Here is a 7540-nt window from a genome sequence, read left to right as displayed (position 1 = left end):
ATACTCCGATTGTGCTAATGAAGATGATGATACACCATACAGTGTGCTATGAGGGAAATTTTGCCTGGGCAGTAGCACTATGGCCTACTCTTATATCGAATTCCAACTGCCAAGGGATCTTTTACGTGCACACCAATGTATCCACAGGTCCTGGGTTTTTCGTCCCATCCAAATTAATAGACAGCTGTCCTTGTCAGACCCTCCATCCTGCACCACTGTTAAGGGGAAACCACACCGGAAAATCCTGATAAACTTTCTCGGCCAATGCAGGGATCGAACACGCAACCTCCAGGCTAGTGAGCCAACATCTTACCCACTTAGTCACTGTGGCTCCTAATCTGAACTAAATTTATAATATACCAATTATTTATTCTGGTGTATGGAGAGGAGAAAGGGGAGGTGGTTGAGGGGGGGGGGGTGAGGGGGGGGTAGTGGTAGTGGGCAATCATTGCACTTTTATCTATTCCCCAGAAATTTTGTGTTATAAAAAACCAAGTCTAAAATGTTATACCAACATTTTCTTCTGGTGTAAGGAGATAGAGTGTGGATAAGGGGAATGTGGGAAGGGAAAGGGGGAATGTGGGGAGGGGGAAAAGGAATAGCAGTCATAGAAATCTGGGCGTTCTATTCCCCTGAACAATTTTTGAATATTAGATATCCTATTCAGACAAGAATTGTAATGACTAATACAGTGAAATCCCACGTTACGACCACCCCAGTAATACAAACCACTCACAGACACCAGATTTTAAAAAAAAAAAAGTATCAAATTTGGACTTTGGACTCGACTATTACGACCCATTTTATATCAGGTTCCTCCACTGGTCATTCCACTGGATTTCACTAATATTCTACAATACCAAGAATCTAACTAATATTCAATCTACAATACCAAGAATATCACTAATATTCAATCTACAATACCAAGAATATCACTAATATTCAATCTACAATACCAAGAATATCACTAATATTCAATCTACAATACCAAGAACCTAATATTCAATCTACAATACCAAGAATCCCACTAATATTCAATCTACAATACCAAGAATCCCACTAATATTCAATCTACGGTACCAAGGATAAAAACAGTTAAAGTAGAAAATAGCAATTTGAAAGATTCACTACCAGTATTTCTAGAAATATGAAAAAGCACAAAATAAATCAATTCATTAAACATAATACCAAATATCATTTGAATAATAATTTAATAGAATATTTGAACAGTCAAATAAAACTTTGCACCATCTGAGCTGATCGATTCCGATATTTTTTTTGTCCAAATCAATTTTCTTCTTCTAATTCTTCAATAATTTTTCTCCTCACTAAACATGATATATCATAAATGCCATGCTATGACGCTGTGAAGCCATGAAGCTGTAAAATTGTGGGATATCTTTAAACATTTTTATTCACATTATATATTTTTTTTTTAACCTTAGAAAGATGAAGTTGGCTGAATTGACTTTTCTACACAATGGATGCTGGTTGTTTTGTAGTTGAGCCTTGCGGCAAGTTTAACGAATCAAATCAATATACATACAGCTGGATTAGTGAATGCTGGAGTTAATCCCTTCCAGCAAATATAACATTTCCTTTTTTTTTTTAAACAACGGAAATCAATAAACTGTAACATCTTCTCAACAAAACATCCAGGTTTATGTTGTGTAGTTGATTGGTAGAGGAAGGATGTAGATATTAACATCCAGTTTCACCAATATCACAGAGAGAGCGAGAGAGAGAGAGAGAGAGAGAATGGGGCTTAACATCCACTCGACACAAACTAGGTAATTTCAGGACTAACATATGGTTCAATTTTATTTCAATAATTCGCTTGCGCATAGGGGTCTTGACCAGTTGGATAAAACCCCACGACAGGCGACCCTGACCCTACTCCATGTCACGTAAAAGCAGGGAATCAAAGCCATGCCATTTAACTCAATGACAGACCTTATGATGCAGCACACACGCGTTAACCATATGACCACCCAACACTGCCACCAATACAGGGTATCAGGGTATAAAGACGTTAAATGTCAATATGGTTGATTGATAGAGGAAGGACATTAGTTTCATATTAACAATATTTAATAAACAACAATAGGATTAAATGACTCTATTACATAAACACCAATATATTTTATTGGTTTGTATATGGTGCTAGGCCTATCAAAAAAAACCCAACATTTTATTCAGTTGTGAAATATATCTTCAGATGGGCTGATTCATTTATCTCACCATTACATACCTTGAGATGTTATTTCCTTTGAGGGGATCACATGGCTAAGTGGGTAAGACGCTGGCTCGCTAGCCTGGAGGTCGGGTGTTCGATCCCTGCATTGAACGAGAAAGATACATTCAGGATGGAGGGCCTGACAAGGACAGCTGTCTAGTCCTTCGAATGATACGAAAAATCGAGGTCCCATGTATATATTGGAATGCACGTAAAAGATCCCCTGGCAGTTTGAATTCGATATAAGAGTAGACGATAGTGCCGCTGCCCGGGCAAAATTTCCCTCATAGCACACTGTATGGCATATGCCCGTCTTCATTAGCCCAGTATAGGAGCAGAACAGTAGGACGTTAAACCCCATTTCATTTCATTTTCATTTCATTTCATATTTCCTTTGATCTCCCATGCATGTTATGAAACGTATCAACCTGTTGTGACTTCATCAGAGGGTGATATCTGATATCGACCCCTAGGCCCATGTTACTTAGTTTCTTCATCTGACCATCAAGAACTTTTCTGAAACTCAATTCTGGATTGTGTAGTATATCCACATCAGTTTTATTTGTAATCCGTAAATGTGAAACTATTCCCATAACAAAATACGGAATTCGGTGGGTAATATTCATCATATCATTTTGCTTACTTCCAAGACGAATCTAGACATCCACAAAATAAGATCTTATATACTCATATCTTCCAGTGTACACAGGATCTTCTCTCACTATCGTGTTTATTATTCCGCCACACTGACCAACTGTTAAAAAAGTTGACAGCCCACTGATTTTTGTGCAGGCATTGTTGGCACATTCACTGACTTCTTGTCACTTGAAATTGAAAAGCATGTATCATTTGTATTTTCCTCAGAATCCGAAATATCCGAGTACATTAAATCCTTGTTAAATATTATCTGCATAAATTCTGCACTTTGACTAGTTTTAAATAATCCTTTGTCAGATTTGCTACAAACTGACTTGCGCCCATCAGTCTGAATTGTTTGACAACATTGCACAAAATGAATGCCAGTTTGTGAACACGCGGTTACTAAAATGTAATGCACGTGCAACTTACGACTTGTTTTCTTAATTTTGTCATATCAGTCGCAGGTCCGATATGGGCTAAACTATTGTCTTATAGGTGAAATCAATTAGGATGGATTTAACATTGATGTCGGTGTGTAAGACAAATATTACCTTAATACCCTCGGTTAGGGTAATATTTATCTCTTATATCCTTCTATTTCTGATTTATCCTTCTAGCTTTCTGTCGTTCTATCTTTAATTTTGTCTCTCCCTTATCCTTCTAGCTTTCTGTTTTTCTATCTCCTTTATCCTTCTAGCTTTCTGTCCTTCTACCTCTAATTTTGTCTCTCCTTTATCCTTCTAACTTACTGTTTTTCTACCTCTAATGTTGTCTCTCCTTTATCCTTCTATCTCCTTTATCCTTCTAGCTTTCTGTCTCTCCTTTATCCTTCTATCTCCCACCTTTATCCTTCTAATAGTAAGTGCAGGAGAACCACACTACACACAAAACCAAAATAAACAGAGATGGGTCCATTTGACACAAAATAGGTCATTTCGCGACTAAAAAATGGTTCCATTCTATTTCGATAATTTGCTTGTGTGTAGGGGTCTTTAGCAGTTGGAGGAAACCGGAGGAAACCCATGAGGTTGGACAGACGACCCCACTCCTTGTCACATACAAGTGGGGAATCAAAACCATGATTTCACGTCCACAACATTAACCCACTAGACCATTCAAGCCCAATGGTTCAGCAATCAGCACAAGATAGTCATGTGTCAAACTTCATCATTCTTCCATCAACCAGTACCTGATCATTCATTTCATATGGTACATATGATACTTCATTCACTTATCCATTTATTCATCCATCAATCTATCCATCCATTCTATCTATAATTATTGCTTCAATAGATATAGTCAGTAAACATGGAGTTGTTATAAATGTTTGTGTAAGCAATCTATAGTAGTAGAGAGTGAGATAGTTAGAGTATGAGTCTTTGATCGGTGTATGGAAGAATCTGATTATTGATGGCTTAAAGCTTCCATACGAGCGATATATAGCTAACATTATAACACTCTTATAACACCGTTAGCTAGAGTTATATAAATAGATGGCAGTATTCTACAAACACAGATGGATTGTGACAGAGACAACAGCGAGGATTATTTAATGCTAGTGCTAAGTTAATAAGGGGGCAGGTTATATTAGATGATGGGAAGCGATCGAGGTAATTAAATCTATAATTATTTATTTATATGTTTTGATATTAATTAATGGCTATCACTTGTATCACGGATCTATTGGTCTGACAGTAGGATTGGTCTGAATTATATTCTCATTCCTTTGATTAGGTTATTTTGGTTAGCAATCTGAGACTGACAAGGTCAATTTGATTAGGAAATATTTACTGGCGTCACTGTTCCTTGGGTTGGACTGTAATGACTGTAGAACTATCTGAATTATATTTTGATTCCTGTGGTGATGTTATTGAAGTGTTGTCATGCCGTTGGTTAGCAATCTGAGACCGACAAGGTCAATTTGAATAGGGAATATGACGATCTATCGTAAAACCATTTTCATTGTCATTTCTTGAAACATCTGTCATGTTATTGGCAATCTGAGACTGACAAGGTAAGTTTTACACTCTTGATATTTGATATTTATTGGTATCACTGCTCCTAAAGGTTTTGCATATCATAAGTGTAGTGCACTGGGTAGAGTAAGCTTACTCAATCCAGAACAGCTGATATGACAATACCAGTCAGCACTACCACCACCATAATCATGTGCTCTGATTTAAATTGATCACAACAATGTCTAAGGCTATACCAATATAATTTTTAGTTCTTCACAGTTTCCAATCAAACAACCCACTCAATTCATGTGTAGGTATTCTGTTAAAATTTCAAAAGTTATAATACTTAGAACTAAAAGCTATTGAGAAGAGCAAGTAAATACTTTTTTGTTTTTAAATTATTTTTGTTCATGAACAAATTGAAGGCCAAATTAATAGGTGTTCCCAAAGGGAGATAGAGAGAGAGAAAGAGAGAGAGAGAGAGAGAGAGGGGACTTATGTCCACTCGACACAATTATTCCTGCTTAATCCACTCTAAATTAACATTTAATTTAGAGAGAGAGAAAGAGAAAAATGGGGTTTAACATCCACTTGACACAGACTAGGTCATTTCAGGACTAACATATGATTCGATTTTATTTCAATAATTTGCTTGTGTGTAGGGATCCATAGCAGTGGGAGGAAACCGGAAGACCTAGAGAAAACCCACAAGGTTGGACAGTCGACCCTATTCCTTGTCACGTACAAGCGGTGAATTGAACCACACCACTTGACTCAATGACAGACTTGGTGATGCAACTAACTATTATAGACCACTCACTCCTCCACCGACCCCCCCAATGATAAACAAAAGGGCACTTTTAAATGAATGTAATCAAGGGGTAACTAATGATGCAAGTAAAAGAATTGGGTTAACAATTCCATGGCAAGTCAAAATAAAGATACCCTCCCTTGAATCACTGAGATAGGAACAATGAGAAATGTGTTTAAGGTTTTACGATTCACCTCTCCTATCTCACAAGATAAGATAAGTCGCTCGAAGATCTGGGACATATGGTCTTAATTTCTTCTACTTTAAAATAACATTTGTTACTGTTTGCCGTAATTAAAAGAGTCCTATTTTTACATGTAACAACTAGAAATACTCTTGGGAGAGCGTTTCAATAAACCTCATGCAGTTTCATGTTCGGAGATTACCAGGATATTTTTTTAGTTTTAGTGATAATAAAGTTCACTGTTAAAACTTCTTTCATTTACTCATCTCCACCAAAATAATTCCATTTCAGTTTCAGCGATTGCAAAATGTTTGTATTTCAATCTATGTGTATTTTGTTAATTTGGCAACCCTTTATAAAATATGTTAAAGGTCCCTTAACAAAATATGCTACAGGGCCCTTTATAAAATATGTTAAAGGTCCCTTAACAAAATATGTTACACACACCATTATAAAATATGCTACAGAACAGTTTATAAAAAAAGCCACAGGATTATAAAATATGCTACAGGACAGGACAGTTTATAAAATAAGCTACAGGACAGTTTATAAAATATGCTACATGCACCATTATAAAATATCTTACACTTGCCATTATAAAATATGTATAGGATATTTAATAAAATATGTTACACACGCCAGTATAAAATGTTACATGCACCATTATCAAATATGTTACATACGCCAGTATAAAATATATTACACATGTCATTGTAAAATAAGTTACAGGACCCTTTATAAAATATGTTAAGCGTCATTATAAAGGACATTTTATAAAAAAATATGTTGTATAATAGACTACAGGACACTTTATATAATATGTTCTACGTGCCATTATAAAAGTTACGTGACACTTTATAGTTAGGTTACATTCACTTGATTTGATATTTGTTTATTTTTGCAATGTCTATTTTCTGTCTTGTCCGCAGGTTTATCTTGTAGATTTTTGTTTTACGTGTAGTGCGGTCCTCCTGCACTTATGAAATGAAATGAAATGGGTTTAATGTCCTACTGTTCTGCTCCGACTGGGATAATGAAGACGGGCATACGTCATACTGTGTGCCATGAGGGAAATTTGGCTCAGACAGTGGCGCTACAGCCTATTATGGTTCGAATTCCAACTGCCAAGGGATCTTTTACGTGCGCGCCCCTGAGTTCAAGTGACGATGGTTTTTTGTCCCATCCGAATGACTATACATTGTCTCTTGTCAGGACCTCTGTCCTGCACCACTGACAAGGGGGAACCATGCCAGAAAAACCCGACAAACTTTCTTGGCCAACACAGAGATCTAACACAGGTCCTCCTGGTTAGCGAGCCAGTGTCTTACTCACCGAGCCACCGTGGATAGCGAGCCAATGTCTTACTCACCGAGCCACCGTGGATAGCGAGCCAATGTCTTACTCACCGAGCCACCATGGATTCATAGTTAAGTCACAGCAACAAGCCCATTTATAATAAGTTAAAGGACCTTGTATAGTTCAGTTTCAGGCACATTTTTAGAAAGCTACAAGCACATTTATAGCATATATTACATGTCCCTTTGTATCCCACAGTGCTTGTATGTGCTACTAATTTGCTTGTTAGCAGTGGTCTTTATTTAGCAGTAGGAATTCTTACTTTACAAGATAATGTTATTGTTACTTGTACAGATTATTTAGTTAAATGTATCAGAACTTCCTCATTCTTAGTTCCCCCCTTCACAGAGCCGTAA

Source organism: Patella vulgata, chromosome 9 (assembly GCF_932274485.2).
Source record: "Patella vulgata chromosome 9, xgPatVulg1.2, whole genome shotgun sequence".
In the NCBI taxonomy this organism is placed as follows: Eukaryota; Metazoa; Mollusca; class Gastropoda; family Patellidae; genus Patella; species Patella vulgata.
This window is presented reverse-complemented; position numbering follows the sequence as displayed.